The sequence below is a fragment of the Halyomorpha halys genome, unplaced genomic scaffold (genome assembly GCF_000696795.3).
Source record: "Halyomorpha halys isolate HHAL.00 unplaced genomic scaffold, Hhal_1.1 Scaffold768.1, whole genome shotgun sequence".
Taxonomy (NCBI): domain Eukaryota; kingdom Metazoa; phylum Arthropoda; class Insecta; order Hemiptera; family Pentatomidae; genus Halyomorpha; species Halyomorpha halys.
In genome coordinates this window covers 455,243-472,842 of record NW_027107817.1, presented here as the reverse complement: position 1 = coordinate 472,842, position 17,600 = coordinate 455,243, and the positions used below count along the sequence as shown (strand labels likewise).

Sequence of the window (17,600 nt, the reverse complement as noted above, 5' to 3'; positions counted from 1 at the left end):
CTCTCCCTCTCCCTCTCCCTCTCCCTCTCTCCGACTTTCTAAACATACATAATAATTACACAATAAATAAAAAATGTATATACCAAAGAGATATAGTAAACAAAACAGCCATGTCGTCACAGTAGCGATAGTTAATACACTTTTGTTGTAGGCACTTAGTGAGTTTGGCGTGCATAGTGTTAAATATGTGACTTTTGTAATAAAAAATATTATAAATGCGGCCACACAAGGTTTGGCAAAATGACAATAGCACATCGATTAGTTAAACACCTTGGGGTGGTCTGCTACAGTCATGGTAGGAGGATGTGGTACTTACACGTATCATGGACACCTCATGCATGAAAATCCCCGGTCGAAATGTCGCATAAGGAACTGATCTAACTGCCATGAATAACCTCTCTTAGTCTACACTCTTACAGATCAATAGGAAATCAAGAGGGATGGTTGAGTTATACCAACTGTTAATAATTAATATGAATGTAATATATAATAGGAAATGTTATTAACTAGATTATGTTTTTTTAATTTAACCTGTCTATATATGGAATAAATAGTAAGGAAAATATTACGATCTTGCAAAATTACCAATTCCTGTTTTCGGTATAAATACACGTTTTGAGATCCCTTGAGCGAAAATAGCTAATATTACAAGAGCCCAAGAGGACCAAAAAGTCTATTATTTCCCCAAATTTTTGATTAATTTAATGACAACTATGTATAATTACTAGTCAAAATTGATGACTCCATTGATGACTACAGGTACTATAGGTAGGGGAAATAAAAAATGGCGGCTGTTTGAAAACGTTAAAAAAAAAATTTCATTCGGAGCTCTATATCTCAAAAAGTAGGAACAACACAAGAAAACCTAATAGAACATCATTTTAAGAAGAATAAATTTGCTGAAATTTAAGCTCTAATAGAGCTATGTACGTTCAATAGTTCTCGAGATATAGCTTTTTAAAAAGCTACATTACATAAGAAATGTACTGAAAGATCAGTAGTTAATTAATTTATTTTGAAAATTCTATATCTCAGGAACTATGTGACGTACAGATCTCTGCCACCATTCTTGGTGATTTTTAGTGCAATTTTTATGAAATGTTGCTTTTTTAAAAAACTATATCTCGAGGAATATTGAATGTAAATTGCCATATTAGGGCTCATATTTTAGCAAATTTACTCTAATTTAAATGATGTTCTGTTAAGTTTTGTAGTGTAGTTGGTAATTCTAAAGTTATTTAGTTCCGAATGAAAAATTAATTTTTTTTTTACTTTTTCAAACAGCCGCCATTTTGTATTCCCCGACGTATACTTGGCAGACTCATCAATTTTGACTAGTAGTTATACATAGTTTTAATTAAAGTAATCAAAAATTGGGACGAAATAACTTACTTTTTTCACCCCGGCTCTTGTACTTTCACTAAATAGTATGCGTGTGTGTATGCACGCGTTAATGTGTGTGTTTTTGTGTGAACAGCTTAGCTTAACCATTTATCTATTTATAAATTGTTATTGGATCAATATTGAAATGTTAAAATAAGTGTGTGGTTATGTGGAATTAAAAACTAATTGTTTAGTAACTAACGTGTATCAGACTGGCACAATGTAATATACACTGCGCAAGCGCCTACAAGTCGATAAACTCCTGTAAGAACTGACATTTTTACGTTTTTCGTCATTCTCCATTAGGGGTATTCATGATCTTTAGTTTAATTAATATGTTAAAGCGTGTTAAATGGAAAAACTCATGTTAAATGGAGAAATATTTCCTTCTTTTACCATGTTTAAACGATATAACATATAACATGGTTGAGAGTCTGTAACTAGGTCTGCTAAATGAAGAATGATGTCACGCAACAAACCAGCTGAGCTCGTCACCCTTTTATTTGTTGTGTTAGGTTACTTACTCGTAGTTTGTGTTTTGATTGTGTTAGTATTGTTTTGGATGTTTTTATAACTAATAAAGCAATGGATGGCAACATTAGTAATGCAATGACAGTTGTCAATTAGTTCATCTTGATTCTCTTTCTCACAAGTTAAATTAAACAAGGCACTCAGTAGCCAAACGTTCAGACAACTTCCACTTTTCACTCAATTTAGACATGTTGTAATAAATTATTTTAATCAAAACTTTGAAGCAAACAATAACAAGAAGCTTTGGAAGGAAAGGTTTATAAAACGTTGGTCAAAAATCTGCTAGGAGCTCTTATGCATTTAACATTTCTTTTTTTTCTTTTTTTTTTTTTTTAATCCCCCTTCCTTGCCATCTCTGGCATACGGGGTGCGGGAGCAGTAGGGTAGTGCGCTGGGGCTTGCACATGCCACTACTCCCTATGATCACCAAATTTTTTTTTTTTCCTTTTTTATTCTTTTGTTAATTATTCAATTATGTTTTTTTTGCTTTTTTTTAACTGTGGTGCAGCCCAGCGCTAGGTTTAGCCTACGTCTGATGGAGTTGCACCTTGTCCACTGCATCCGTCTGGGTGCCTCCTGCAGTTACCAGGCTGGTCCAGCCCTCCTGGTCTCAATCCGGGTTAGCTTCCTCATCTTCTGGTGGCTCGCCGATGTTGGGCGGTCAAGTCCTTCCCATCGTGTAATGAGTGGGGCCCACCACCTCCTTCCACCCGTAAATGAACTCCTTGAAGAAGGGATAATTATCTTCTTCTATCAAACTGGGAAGGTCCGACTCGGCGAGGGCGTAAATCCCGGTCTTTCTCGACAGCCTGGCTCGGCATTTAACATTTCTATACTTAAAACATTTAACATGGTATAACATCTTTCATTTAACACATCATGCATAGTCCTAATGAAATATTTCTCCATTTAACTCACATTAACATGTTGAACTAAAGATCATAAATACCCCCATTATAAGTTAAATGTTATTTTTTTCTGAAATCTTCGATTTTTCAACGATATATAATACGTCATATATAGATAAGCGAAATTAAAAAAATAAATACATAAGAAGAAGAATTAAGAATGGTATCACTATTCATCAATGGTTTCCGAACATTAAAAAAAAAATTAAACGAATATTCCTTTGTCGCTGGTATTTTCATAAATGTCCATTCTCCTAAACTATTGGGTTGGAATGGATTAAATGTCAGATATGTTTATTTTGACGAAATCATTAATGTAAGATAACCCCTCAACTATCACGATATTAAATTAATATGTGGAGATTTCTCTTTCATTTTCATTCTTCATGTTTCTATCTATTGTGAAATATTCAAGTGTTTGTGTAATTGTCATCGATGGAATTCGATACATCAAAACTTTATATTCTAATATTAATTTAAACTTGTACATAGCTATCTGTACTGAAGTCGCGCATGCGCAGCTTGTTGATAATACTATCAACTCATTACAAAATTTTGTTGCTATCACTTTCACCATGGAAACGCCCCTATAATCAAGGACGTATGAAGAAAAATGGGAAATATCACTGTGAAATTTTCATTGACAAAAATTAATTATTGTTTCGATATCATAATGACTAAATAAATTCCTTAATTTGAATATTGGACTATATCTAGAAAACGCTTAACTTGGAATCTTCAGACAAGACTGAATAGCACTTACTAGACAAACGGTCTAAACTTCCAATTCATTACAAAAGACTGATCTACTTGACTATAATAAGGCCTATCTGGACATGCGGAATTGAGCTTTGGGGCTACACTAAACCTTCGAATTCCTACAATCCAAAATCCTTCGTAAAATGCTCCTTACTTTGTCACGAATAAAACCATCCATAAAGACTTAAATGTTCCTTATGCAACCGATCTACCCCGAACCAGATATCAATTCATAATAAACTCCCAATCCACTAGATTCTAACCTCGCTTCCTCTGCCATTCCTGACAATCCTCTGATGTATCTGAAAAGAAGATGGCCTCGAGACCTTCTAATTTAGAAATTTCATTGGAGTTCTATCAATGGGTATATTCTCCACTTGTTTATATCATGCCATTGTATAACTAACATCACATTTACTGGATGTATTTTTGTGTAAATACAGTTGTAAATTTCAAAAAATAAATAAATTAAAATTAAAAATTGGAAAGCTTTTGTTTTATTTTTAATATTAATCCAAAAAGATTAATAATTAATTAGAACCCACATTTTATACATTCATAAAAACGTTTTACACAAATTTTTGTTTTTATATTTTTTTTTAGTGACGTTTCGGCACCTTAAATATTTATTGGACGAGGACTTTCTATAATTTATATGAATTTTCATTTTACTTTATTTCTTACACAGATTTACAAAATGTTACTTTAAAAAAGTATTATTTGACAATTTTAGCTCATTTTTATGTTTTTTTGGTTCTGTTCGGTATTTGGTCTACTCACGCCTCCGAAAACCTAATTTGTGTATATTTTTTGTATTCCCTAGACGGAAAAAAAAAATATTGCATATCCGAAGGAACTTAATGGACAGATTTTATTTTATTTTTTTAATTTATTTAATGTAATTTACTACTGTACAAAATAATACAATAGGTAAATATGTTGTATTTTTCATATACACTTGAAAATCTTGGGAAGGAACAACCCATTGGTGGTACTTTAAACATTAATTTAAATTAGAAGGTCCCGTGGCCATCTTTTTTTCAGACGCCTCGGAGGATTATCAGGGATTGTTAAGGATGAGAGATTAAGAATTAATGGGTTAGAATGGTTAAGGAGTTTGGAATGAAAAGGCGCATATCCGTTTTGGGCCAAATCTGCAACGAATGGGATGTTAAGGTCTTTGTGAATGAGTTTATTTGTAACGTAATAGTGAGCATCAAGGATTTTACGTAGGATTTTGGATTGTAAGGATTGGATGCGGGAAGAATTTGATGGTTTGGTCCCAGAGCTCAATTCCATATGTCCAAATTGGTCTGATTATCGTAGTGTATACTAATTTTTTGTAGTGAATGGGAGGTTTAGAGCGTTTGTCAAGTAAGTGTTGTAGCAATCGGAATCTACGAGCAGTTTCTTGTCGTTTCAGTCTTGTGTGTGGATTCCAAGTAAGTCTCTTATCAAGATAGAGTCCTAAGTATCGAATCTGTTCAACAGGCGTTAGTGGAGTATTTAGGAAGAATACTGTAGGACAGGAATGTAGAAGTTTACGACGGAGAGTAAAGGTGATCTGATGAGTGGACAGAATTAAATCACAAATACTAAATTTGCTTCTGAGTACTGATACTAAATATATTGTTGCGTTTCATTGAAGATTAGCAACTAATTATAAACTATTTTTTTCTTATTTGTAATGTTTATTAATATTTTCACACCAATTTAACCTTGTGTTTTCAATGTTGTGTGAATATTTATTAATATTTTCGTATCAATTTAATGGTGTGATTTCAATGTTGAGGTATATGCTTTATAGAGTCTCAAATACCATCTTTATTGAGTCTTAGTCTCAAAATATCAAACTTCCTATATAACGCTTGAAATGCTATCTAAATCTATTTGCTCTGCCATACTTTCCCATAATAATTTCCTAAATGAGACTTTTTGACAAACTAACTCCCGGTTAAACTGAGATTTAGAGCAAAACTAAGTTTAACTAGGTAACCATACCAGGAACCTTCCATAGTTCCAGTTGAATCTGTTATTGAGCCAAGATTTATTGTATTATTCCGTTTCTTTCCAAATTAAATAAAATAAATTAAATACAGATAGACGTCGAAGACTTCATTGAATTAGTTGCTCACTATTACACTATTTTGTCAATTCATAAAATAAAAATATTTAATCATAGTTAATGTTTACTATTATAATTCACCTTATATAATTTATAAGGTAGTGATATTATAAGTAATTATAAAGTTTTAATTTGATATGAGGAATTCTTGACATACGTAGCTTTGGGGCTACACTAAACCTTCGAATTCCTACAATCCAAAATCCTCAATGCTCTCTACTTTGTTACAAATAAAACCATCCATAAAGACCTTAATGATCCATATGTAACCGAACTCCTTCCATTATAAACTCCCTAACCACCCAAACCCACTTGTTTCTAACCTTGCTTCCTCTTCCATTCCTGGCAATCCCCCAAGGCGCCTGAAAAGAAGAAGGCCTCGTGACCTTATATTATAAAAATGTTTTTAGAGTGCTACCAATGGTTGGTTTCTCTGCATGCTGTATCATACAATTATGATTTTACTTCAAATTTACTTGTTGTATTTTATGTACAGTTGTAAATGTCAATGAATAAATAAACAATAATATGAGGAATTGACAAAATAGGGTTGTTTTGGACTGAAATTAATGACCTGGGCAGAATAGCCTGCATAATTTTTTTTAAATTTATGTCGTTCCAAAATTGTATTTAAGATTGTTCTTGAGGGTGGCCGATTTGGCCGAAACGTCGGACTTATAAAGAAATATAAATTGTTGTGAGACTAAAATTGGATAAAATTTATTTTATTTTAACAAATCTCAAGAAAGTGTAAAGATTATATATAGATTAATACTTTTAATTAAAACTAATTTCCCATTTTAATAATTTATCACAGCATTTGCCTCAAAATTACTTTATTGACCTGGGCAGAATAGCCTGGAAAATGTTTTTAAATTATTTATGTAAATGTAAAAAATGTACATACAAAAAGATGTATTTAAGATTGTCCTTGAGGTTGGCCGAAACGTTGGTCTTTTAAAGAGATAAAGAGTGTTCTAAGAATTAAATTGGATCGAATTTATTTTATTTAAACATTGGTCTTTTATCTTCATTAATGTGAAATTGATAAAAATAAAGAATCGAAGTATGATGATTATTATTTTTAATTTGTCGGATTTAATTCGACTATAAACCCATTACTTATCTTTTATTTCGTTCTATACGAATCTCATAATCTTCAAGATTATTTTGTTCTATATAGTTCACAATAGCAATATCCCTGTTGATAGGTTTTTATTTTGTATTAAGTCTAATCCCCAATGTGGAGAAGCCCAAGGTGCCGCGTTGTGCAGCTCGCTATAAAGGCCAGGGAATGGGGAAGCCCTCAGTACCTGGGTTCAATTATTGCTTCTAAGAAGCGGGAACTTATTTTGTTTTTTGTGACTAATTCTCCCCCCCACCACCACCCCTTTTCATCAACATCATCAACCCCCTCCAAGTTGATATAGAGGCTAGTAGTCGGCTGTGGTCAGTGCGGTTGGTGTCCGGATTACTTTCTCTCCCTCCAGGTGAATGTTTTTTCTATTTTTAATTAGTCCATTGGTATAATAATTTATTTAAATTCATTAAAGAACTGTTTACTTTATTTATTAAGGAACTTAATATGTATATATTTTTTATATTATTCATTTAAAAAATTACTTCTAATATAGTCCGACCAAATGACATCTATTGGTCGGTCCTAAAATAACATATTAAAATAAGTGAAATTTAAATATTACATACATTATATTTTTAAGCTAGACAAGTTCAATATTAATTGTTCTAAAGTGATACAATTAATATTTTAAATAACAACTACCGTAAATAAAGTAAAAAATAAAAATAAAATAATAATTATTTAAAAAAAAATAATAATAATAAAAATAACTGAAAGGACTTTTAAGTGAAGTAAAGCTGCAAATTTAATATTAGTGAATAATATAATAGTGAGAATAAAACAAGATGATACAGAATATGATAAAAATAAGGATGCAATAATATCTAAATAAATAATATCTGTAACTAATTATACTGATATATAGCTAATTCTATATTAGGGTTAGGCACAAGTCTATCGTTCTGAGGTCTGCGGGTGGTGCCGGTTCGAGTCCGGCCTTTGGGGACTTTTTCATTAATTGGCGGTCCTATAAAATGAAAGACTAGAATAGGTTGGTCACCTGTGGATAACCTGGCAAACATCACATTCGACGTGGATTGCCTAAAAAAAAGAAGAAAAAAAGAATCAGTTATTGGGAATCATAGAAGTAAGAAACTGCCTAGTTAATTATTTCTTTTTTATATATGTATATATAGTTGACCGTAAAGATTTATGTATAGGAAGATGGTCAGGGTTGCGGTCAAAGGAGAAACAAAAATAGTTTACAACTATTTATTTTCCGACGTTTCGCCCCACTTTGTAGGGTTTCATCCGGGCTGAAAAGATACAAAATGATACAATAATAAGAATAAAAATACAATGATAAGAATAAGAATAAGTAACAATACCAAGAGTAAAAATTTTGTATATAAAAATACGTAAAATATACAGTTAAAAAATACAGGAGATGTACTTAAATCAAAAACAATACGTGGAAGGAAAAGAAAAACAAAATTGAGATTAAATAAACGTCATGAAAAAATAATAATTATACATAAATAAGTAATAATAAAGATATAAAATGATAAAAAATGAGCAAAGAAAAAGTCAATATATCAATATTTCTTTTTTAGTTTTCTTTGTGGTTGATTTATTAGTTCTTTTGGTGACAGATTATGTGGTGTGTTTAAGGGAGGGCGGAATCCCTATTACGTTTTAATATAACATTTTTTTTTTCTTGGCGATTTTAGTTCGATCTTTATTTTTTATTAATTTTAAATTAACAAAAATATTCCTGCCGACGTTTCAGACTTTCCGTCCTTATTCAAGTGCTTACTCTAAAAAAATGTTACAATGTTATGTTATATTAAAATAGTGATATTTTAGGTTTAATAATTATCTCGAAAAATATCCAAATTTAATCTTCATTATAATTTAATTTTTATTTTTTTTCATAACTTCATACTTTAATTGCATTAAAATCCTTAAAAAGTTAATTAATGGTCACTTCATTTCAATGGACGTTCAAAATTCATTTCATTCACATTCAATGGACATTTGGTCATATATTAAACCTTTATCCAAAACACGTCTATAATTTAATAGCTAATTTCTCTATAGCATAATAGTTCATAATGCCTTGTTCATTTTGTACCCCATCTGCCGAATAACTATTTTTCATGATAATTAATAAACTTTAAAAACGTAACAGAAATTTGTAACATTTTTTTTTAGTTATCTCACAATATACTAACACTCCAATGTCAATACATATCTATATGTTTTCATATTACTGTATATTCGTATAATCCTGTTATGCTTAAAGATGGTTGTATATTGTTTTATTTAGTCCTGATAAAGACTTGCGAAACTTTGTATAGTAAATATTAAAGAAATTTAATAATAAATATATTTTTCCATTTATTATTATTTTTAATAAAAAAAATATTTTTTTTGTCCCCGCTAAGGCTTCCTTTACCACGGCTGCAAATTTAACCCAAATATTCTACTTATCTAAGCAGGAAGGAAATGAATACATCATTTCAAACATAACTTTTCTTTCCTTAAGATTTGTTCTAGGAAAATAAGGCAGTTATTTCGCCCTAACTTTTGATTACTTAATTGAAAACTATGTATAATAACTAGGCAAAATTAATGATTCTGCCAAGTATAGGTAGGGGAAATAAACAATGGCGGCTGTTTCTAAACGTTAAAAATAATTAATGTTTTATTCGGAGCCCTATATCTTTACAACTACCGACAACAATAGAAAATCTAAGAGGGCATTATTTAAAGTAGAGTAAATTTCCTGAAATATGAGCCCTAATAGAGCTATTTATGTTCAATCGTTCTCAAGATATAGCTTTTTAAAAAGTAACATTTCATAAAAATTTTGTTTTGAACGTACTGCAATATCAGTAGTTAGTTAATTTATTTTGAGAAATCTATATCTCTGGAAATATGTGACTTACAAATCTCTATTAGCACTCAAAGCAGTAGTTCTCATGAAATTTGCTAAAATAAACTGATTTATAGTTGTTCGGACAAATTTTCATTTGCCAAATTTATATTCATATGTGAATATCATAAAAACTACTACTCCTACGAAGATAAGTGTCATAAAATACTTTATAGTAAGTTAAATTTTCTTTATTTTGAGTGTTGATAGACATATGTGCGTCTTATGGGTCTAGAGATAATTTTTTTCAAAAATCCAACATTTTATACGAACAACTAGAAATTAACATTTTGTGAGTTTATTTTTCCAAATATCATAAAAACTACTTCTCCTACACAGATAAACATTAACTATTTTATAATAAATTTTACTAGCTCTAATTTGAGTGCAGGCAGACATCTGTACGTCCAATGGTTTCTGAAATAAAGTTGTTTATAAATCAAACGTTTTGTCCGAACAACTATAAATAAATTTATTTTAACCCATATCATGAAAACTACTATTCCAACGAAGGTAAAGGTCATAAACTACTTTACAGTGCGTAAAATTAGCTTTAATTTGAGTGCTAATAGTCATCTATACGTCACAAAGTTTTAGTCACAAAGATATAGATTTCTCAAAATAAATTAACTAACTACTGATCTTTCAGTACTTTTTTATAAAATGTTGCTTTTTAAAAATCTATATCTCAGGTGCTCTTGTGCAAAAATAGCTCTGTTAGGGCTCATATTTTAGCAAAAAAACTTAGGTTGTCCAGTCCTCAAAATAAATTAAGTAACTACTGATATTTCAGTACGTTCCATACAATAATTTTATGAAATGTTGCTTTTTAAAAAGCTATATCTCGAGAACTATTGAATGTAAACAAACGTAAAAGGACTATTATTTCAGCAAATTTACTCTTCTTTAAATAATGTTCTTTTATATTTGATAATGTGGTTGGTAGTTTTTAAGATATAGAGCTCCGAATTAAAAATTAATGTTTTTTTAAGGTTTTGAAATTGCCGCCATTTTTTATTCCCCCTAGCTATATTTGGCAGACTTATCAGTTTTGACTAGTAATTATTCTTAGTTTTTATTAAAGTAATAAAAAATTGGAGTGAGATAACTGCTTTTTTTTCTTCCTGGCTCTTGTACTATAAGGAAGCACTGTTTTTAGAACAATGCCTATACAAGGAGGTGATTTCAAGATCAAGCTCAACCACCAAATGTTTTCTCGATTAAGGCTAAGTGGTCACCAGAACATACAGGGTTGACTCACGGCTACAGTGTTACAGAAAATAATTATCTGCCAGAGCCGGATTCGAACCTGGGTCCTTGGAGTAACTCAATGCTTCACCACTGAGCCACCGCGCTCCTTAGTCTCATTCTACTTTACAATATTTGTATCTTGAAAATTATTAGGCAAGATTAATTCATCACAATTATTATTAAAAATCAAGATGTTCGAAATTTCTTCTATCACGCTATCGCCAGGAACACCGAACAAATCAGATAAACACAAATCAACGACGTCACATTCTAAAAATAAATAATAATTTCAAATTGATTAATATGAAATTTACAATCGATTATTACGCTCACATCATATTTTGTTTCGTATACTGAAAACGTTGAGAGCGGGACTCAGTGGAAAGGCACTGTCAGTCTAAGGATCCGGATTCAAATCCGGTTGTGGCAGATAATTATTTATTTTATCACTATCGTCGGTAGTCAACCCTGTGGGTTCAGAACCCAGGAGCCTAATAAAGTAAGTGGGTAAGTTTAGTTGAGGATAAATTTGGCATTCTAGCGTGATTCTGACCAAATCGCCTCCTTTCACAACCGGTGGTCTAGTAACCTTATTTCCTTGCAAAGTACTGAACCCCTGATTCTTCATAGGTTTTTCGGTATCCTTTTATTTTTTTTATATACAAAAAACATTATGTTTTCATTTAGCTCTGATAAAGCCCTGTAAAGTGCTATTTAACAGTGCGATTACTTGGTAATCGTTGGTCACTGATAAATATATTGGTTTCTGTTTCATCCCAGGTATAACTCGCCTTAAATTTGCATTTCGAGTATTTTCGAGAATAGGTCATTTGCACTAAAAAAAAGTAATAATAATAAATAAAAAGCTGTACCATTACAACCCATTAAGGCTCCTGTATTCAGTACTTAGAAAGAAAGTATTGTTTTTTGGGACAACGGTTAGGAGGTAGTTTCTTCAAGATCACGCTCAACCGCCTGGTTTTCCCCCCAATTACGTGTACTTACTTTATAGAGGCTGGGTGTGCCATAGCAGTGGTCCCGAACCCACAGGATTGCCTCACGGGTACAGTGATAGGAAAATTATCTACCACAGTTACCATTAAAACCCTGGCCCGAGATAGTAACACAGAGCCTTACTCACTGAGGTACCCGCTCCTTTTTTTTGTACCATGAGGACCTCGAAATGTGTATTTACTTTTAAAAAAAAATTAGAATTTTTCAAGATCGCAATATTTACCTTACCCTTACTATATAATCCAGGAATAGTAAAAGTAATAATAAAGTGATAATAGGTCGTATAAGCATCGTAGGGATCGTCCCCCCTCGTAAGTGTGAGCATTGTGTCCTGGCCTTGAAGGAATTCAATAGAGTGAGTGAGCTATTATTGTTATAGACATAGACATAACATATTGTTATAGACATTACAAACCATGTCATGTCTTAACATTCAAAAAATGTCTTTATTGCGTTTTAAAATTATATAAAATACCACCACATTAAAAAAGTTTTTATGTATTTGAAACTAATATTTCTCTCTTATAAGGGCATTCAATTCATGTTGGTTAAAAGAGCTTACATTCAGCTTTCCAAAGGTTCTATTAAGGTTAGAATTGGTTAAAATATAGAAGAGTTATGAACAATGGAACAATGGTCACCTAAAAAAAAAAAAAAAATCTTCCAATTAAATCAAGGTGAAAAATTTTATAATTTTTAATTTCTTTAAAAATGGTATTTGAGGAGTTCAGACGATGCCAAAAACGAAAATGATTAACTTTTTCCTAAAAAACAAATTGCCCTATTTTACTGAAATCCTTCCTTATTATATATATATATATTTTTACTTTTAGTGGAAGATTATTGATTGACCGTGTGTAAAGATGAAAGGAATATGGTCCGGGTGCGGTCAAAAAAACTCAAATAGTAGAAATATACTATTTTAATGAGCCAACGTTTCGCCCCACGTTGCAGGGCTTCTTCAGGGCTGGACAGTTCCGGTGACATAGACATAAAAATTAAAAACTAAAAAAAGACATACAAATTCACCGGAACTGTCCAGCCCTGAAGAAGCCCTGCAACGTGGGGCGAAACGTTGGCTCATTAAAATAGTATATTTCTACTATTTGAGTTTTTTTGACCGCACCCGGACCATATTCCTTTCATTTTTACTTTTAGTAGATACAAAATCATTTAGTAGAATCAGTAATATTTTTTATTCTTCATAAAGAGACAAATCGATTGGCATATGGTAAATGAAAAAATATATAATTTTTGAGCTGCGTGCCAAAAATGATTAATAAATTTAATAAATCGGGCCAACCTATAATCTTCCCGGGAAAATCTTGAATATGAAATATATCAAGGTGAAAATTTTCTATCAGATTCAACCTTTGCCTGTTCTGTATTACAATGCAGGCCTGACTGCGGCTGCAGTTTGATTAACAAAAGGCTGCAGTTATAACAATTTTGGAAACAGTTAGTTCTTATCCCTCTTCTGCCTCGTGGTCTTCCGTACCCCTATGTTGAAATGGTCTGCATTTGCATAGGTCTATTAGTACAACAACTCAAGAGTTGTTCTATCAACGAAGTAGATAAATATTTAAAAAAGGGCCGTTCGTGGCTCAAGTGGTTGAGGCGCAGGTATTTGCCACTTAGGAACTTTAGCGGCGCTGGTTCAAATCCGGCCCAGTGTGTCAACTTTGTCATGCTGTGGCGGTCCCACGTAATGAAAGCTTGACCCCCAAAGAGGTCATAAAAAAAAATATATATATATATACTAATAAAAAGTTATGAATAGCTTTTAATAAGAAAGTGACAAGTAACAGGAGAATAGTTCTTTCTTAATTGAGCAAACCAAGAATTTAACCATAGTTCAAATCGAGCAGTCATCAGACTTAATCCTCTTCTTCGAATTGGAGGAAATTACCTTCGGAATACGCTGTTTGTAATTTAAATTTATTGATATAATTGAGGAAGCTATCTTGAAACTTGAACAAGCAGCATCTTTATTTCTTTTTCACCATCCTGAATTGCAGATTGAAGATAAGAATTTTCATTGGATCCGTGATCAGAATCTTACGATCTTCGCGCTTCAAATCATTTGAATAAGGGAAGGAAATATTAGTAAACAATTCTTTAGATATATGAAAAGAGATAGTTCGGGGAGCAGTCAGTGAAGGAAACAAATAAGGAATGAATAATTTATTAGAGCCAACGTTTCGGCCAAAATTTCAAGCTTACATCAGGGCTGCTTGGTCAAGATATTAAAGCCAATAGTGCAAGAGCCCAAGAGTAGAGAAAAGGCAGTTATCTCACCCCAATTTTTTATTACTTAATTGAAAACTATGTATAATTACTAGTCAAAATTGATCAGAAAAAAATATTTCAACTTTTCAAAGAAAAATGCTCTGAAAATCAGAAGTTGGTGAATTTATTTTGAGAAATCTATATCTCAAAAACTAATCGACGTACAAATGTCTATTAGCATTCAAATTAAAAATAATGAGGTTTAGATAGTTGACCGTAGATTAATGATTGGAGAAGTTTGTCGGGGGGGAGAGGGGGAGGGGGAGTGCGGTCATCAAAGAACAACATAAATAAACAAAACCATATTTATTTATTTTATGCCGACGTTTCCACCTGAGTTTCGGGTCTTCATGAGCGGTTATGGTATAGAAGGTAGGCTTACAACTGACGCAGTTGTATTTTTAATTTTTTGGATAAAATGTTTGAAAATAGCACAAAAACTACTATCTCTACGGAGATATGCGCTATAAATTACTTTATTTTACATTTAAATAGCTTTAATTTGAGTGCTGGTAGATATCTCTACGTCTTATGGTTCCTCAGATATATTTTTTCATAAAGCAAATTTTTTTTCCGAACAGCCTGAAATAAACTTTTTTGAATTAATTTTGTCGAATATCATGAAAACTAACTAGCTTTAATTTGAGTGCTAATTAATTAATCTGTACCTCTCATGGTTCCTGAGATATAAATTTATAAAAATAAATTAACTAACTTCTGATTTTCAATGCATTTTCTATGACATAATGCTTTTTAAAAAGCTATATCTCACGAACTATTGAACATAAACAGGTCTGTTAGAGCTCATATTTTAGCAAATTGACTCTAAGTTTAATGATGTTCTCTTAGATTTTCTAGTGCTGTTGGTAGTTTTATTATAGAGCTTAGATATATGTGCTGTGTTATCTTTTTGACTGTCAATTTTTTCTCTTTTCCTTGATTTGGAAACTACAGAGCAACTTGCAGCATGCATCCCCCTCTGGGCACCCCTGAAAGTATTTGTAAAACTTAACGGTGATATCGTCAGGGACCCTCTGGCCTCGATAAGTCTTGTTAAAACATACTTTTTTTCCTGCTTAGTAATTGAGAACCGATTGGGAGCATGGGAATCACTGGGATTTCCACAGACCTGTTGATCAGCTTTTTCCTTCTGCACTCGGCTCACCTTGCAAACTGCGGTTTCTCCAGGTGAGCTAATGTATGACGCAGGTGATCAATCGATTACGAGATGATGTTGTGACGTATTGAAAAAAAAAAAGAATTCTGTTAATTTTTTTCAGTAGTGAGACCATCAGATTTTATAAAGGGGATTTTTAAAGAAAATGTAAAATATGAAAAGACTGTGGTCCAGGTACAGTTAAAATAACTCAGAGAGTGAATAAACTAATTATTTTGAGCCATTGTTTCTCCTCATTTTGACGGCATTCCCTTTTAGCACAAGAGCCCTAGAAGAGAAAAAAAAGGTAGTTATTTCACCCCAATTTTTGATTACTTTAATGAAAACTATGCATAATTACTAGTCAAAACTGATGAGTCGGCCAAGTATAGGTAAGGTAAAATGGCGGCTGTTTCAAAACTTTAAAGAAAAAATAATTTTTCATTCGAAGCTCAATATCTTTAAAACTACCAACAACACTAGAAAACCTAAGAGGAAATCATTTAAAGCAGAGTCAATTTGCTAAAATATGAGCTCTAACAGAGCTATTTACGTTCAATAGTTCTCGAGATATAGCTTTTTAAATTGCAACCTTTTATAAAGAATGTACTGAAAAATCTGTAGTTTGTGAATTTATTTTGCGAAATCTATATCTCAAAAACTATTTGATGTACATGCATCTCTTAGCACTCAATTCATTTTTTTTTTTTTTTTTTTTAAATCACCAAAATATTGATAAAAACAAAATTTAGAAACCTTCTACAATCTCAACTATCCATATCATTTTGTTAAATGAAAAAAATAATTCAATTTGAAAATTAATTAATTCGAATTAAATTAACCTTGAATTTCCTTCTACAGCTATTTATTTTAAAATAAATTAAATGTAAGTAATGTTAAAAAATGAACGCATTTAAACCAAATCTGAAATTACGTCTAGATTTATAATCGAGGAAAAATTACTTTTATCTGTATTTGAGGATTAATATGCAATAAAAGGTTAAATGATCGTTTTTGTTTTGTTTTTTTAATTTGCTAATGCCATCTTAAAATAAAACGTATGCAAAATAATCCTAGAATTATTTAGGAGGAATAATCGAATCGCACTGTCACATTATCACGTTGTAACACAAGTTGTGTAAAGAGGTATGTGATGTTTAAGGGCATCCAATTAACTTCATATCGTCCATAACTTCTCTTGTTTCCTGGTTATTTTGTATTGAAATAACTTAATTCTTTTGGCAGGGGTTCTTATATATAAGGGGTATTCATGATGTGTTAAATGTAAAATATTTTATCTTGTTATATGTTATAAGTATAGGATTGTAAGCAGACCTATTTACATACCTACATTCTACATTTAACACAACATAATGAATACCTCTATGGTAATAGAAGGAAATATTTCTCCATTTAACATGAGTTTTTCAATTTAACATGTTAAACTAAATATCATGAATACCCTTATAATATATAAATTCTTTTACTCGTTTTCGAGTATGAGAATTCTTATATTTGTTTGCTTTAGAAGTAATGAAGTTAACGCTTTCTTTACTCTTTTCCAAAAAAAAAAATCTTAGGATCTGAGAAGGCGAAAGTTATAAACAAAACAAATTTATTTTTCAGTTGCTATAGAAATTCTTATTTTAGGTTGGTTATAACAAATGTAAAATTTAAATTTTAAAAAATACAACAGTTTTACAAAAGATCACAAAGCCCTCATGCAATCGGGAAAGATCGGTATCCAAATACAAGCCAATCCAAATAAACCATTCACACGCTAGTGCATGTAGGAATTGGCCATTATTTGGCAAACGTGTAGAGGCACCATAACATCATACGTATATTGTCATTGTATCATAAATAAATAAGTTTATATGCGTAATAAAAATTAAACGTAATAAAAAATTGTAACATCTAACGTTATTCCTATGATTACTTTTTTTTTTTTCAATATACTTAAATATTAAGTTTCAATAAGTTGATTACCAAATAAAACTTAAAATCCATAGAAATTCAGAATTAAAATTTGTTTACTCTCAAATTTACATAGCGTTTATTTTTTAAATGTTAAAGACTTTATTACTCCCTAAAAAAGGGAGGTCCATATACATATATAATAAAGAAAAAGTAGATGTAAATATAAATGTAAATAATGTCACTAT

General features: G+C 31.3%; 1 protein-coding gene across 5 annotated transcripts in view; it reads left to right on the top strand.

The window, feature by feature from the left end:
- Ent2 (Equilibrative nucleoside transporter 2) overlaps window positions 1-17,600 on the top strand; it is a 95,068-nt gene that overhangs the window by 53,332 nt on the left and 24,136 nt on the right. Inside the window, exon 1 of one of the 5 annotated variants that reach the window (XM_067046139.1) lies at window positions 7,045-7,196. The exons of the other annotated variants lie outside the window; for them this stretch is intronic. The gene's annotated coding sequence lies outside the window, so the exon portion shown is untranslated. Of the gene's footprint in view, window positions 1-7,044; window positions 7,197-17,600 lie in introns of those variants that run through there. 5 annotated transcript variants of the gene reach the window in all.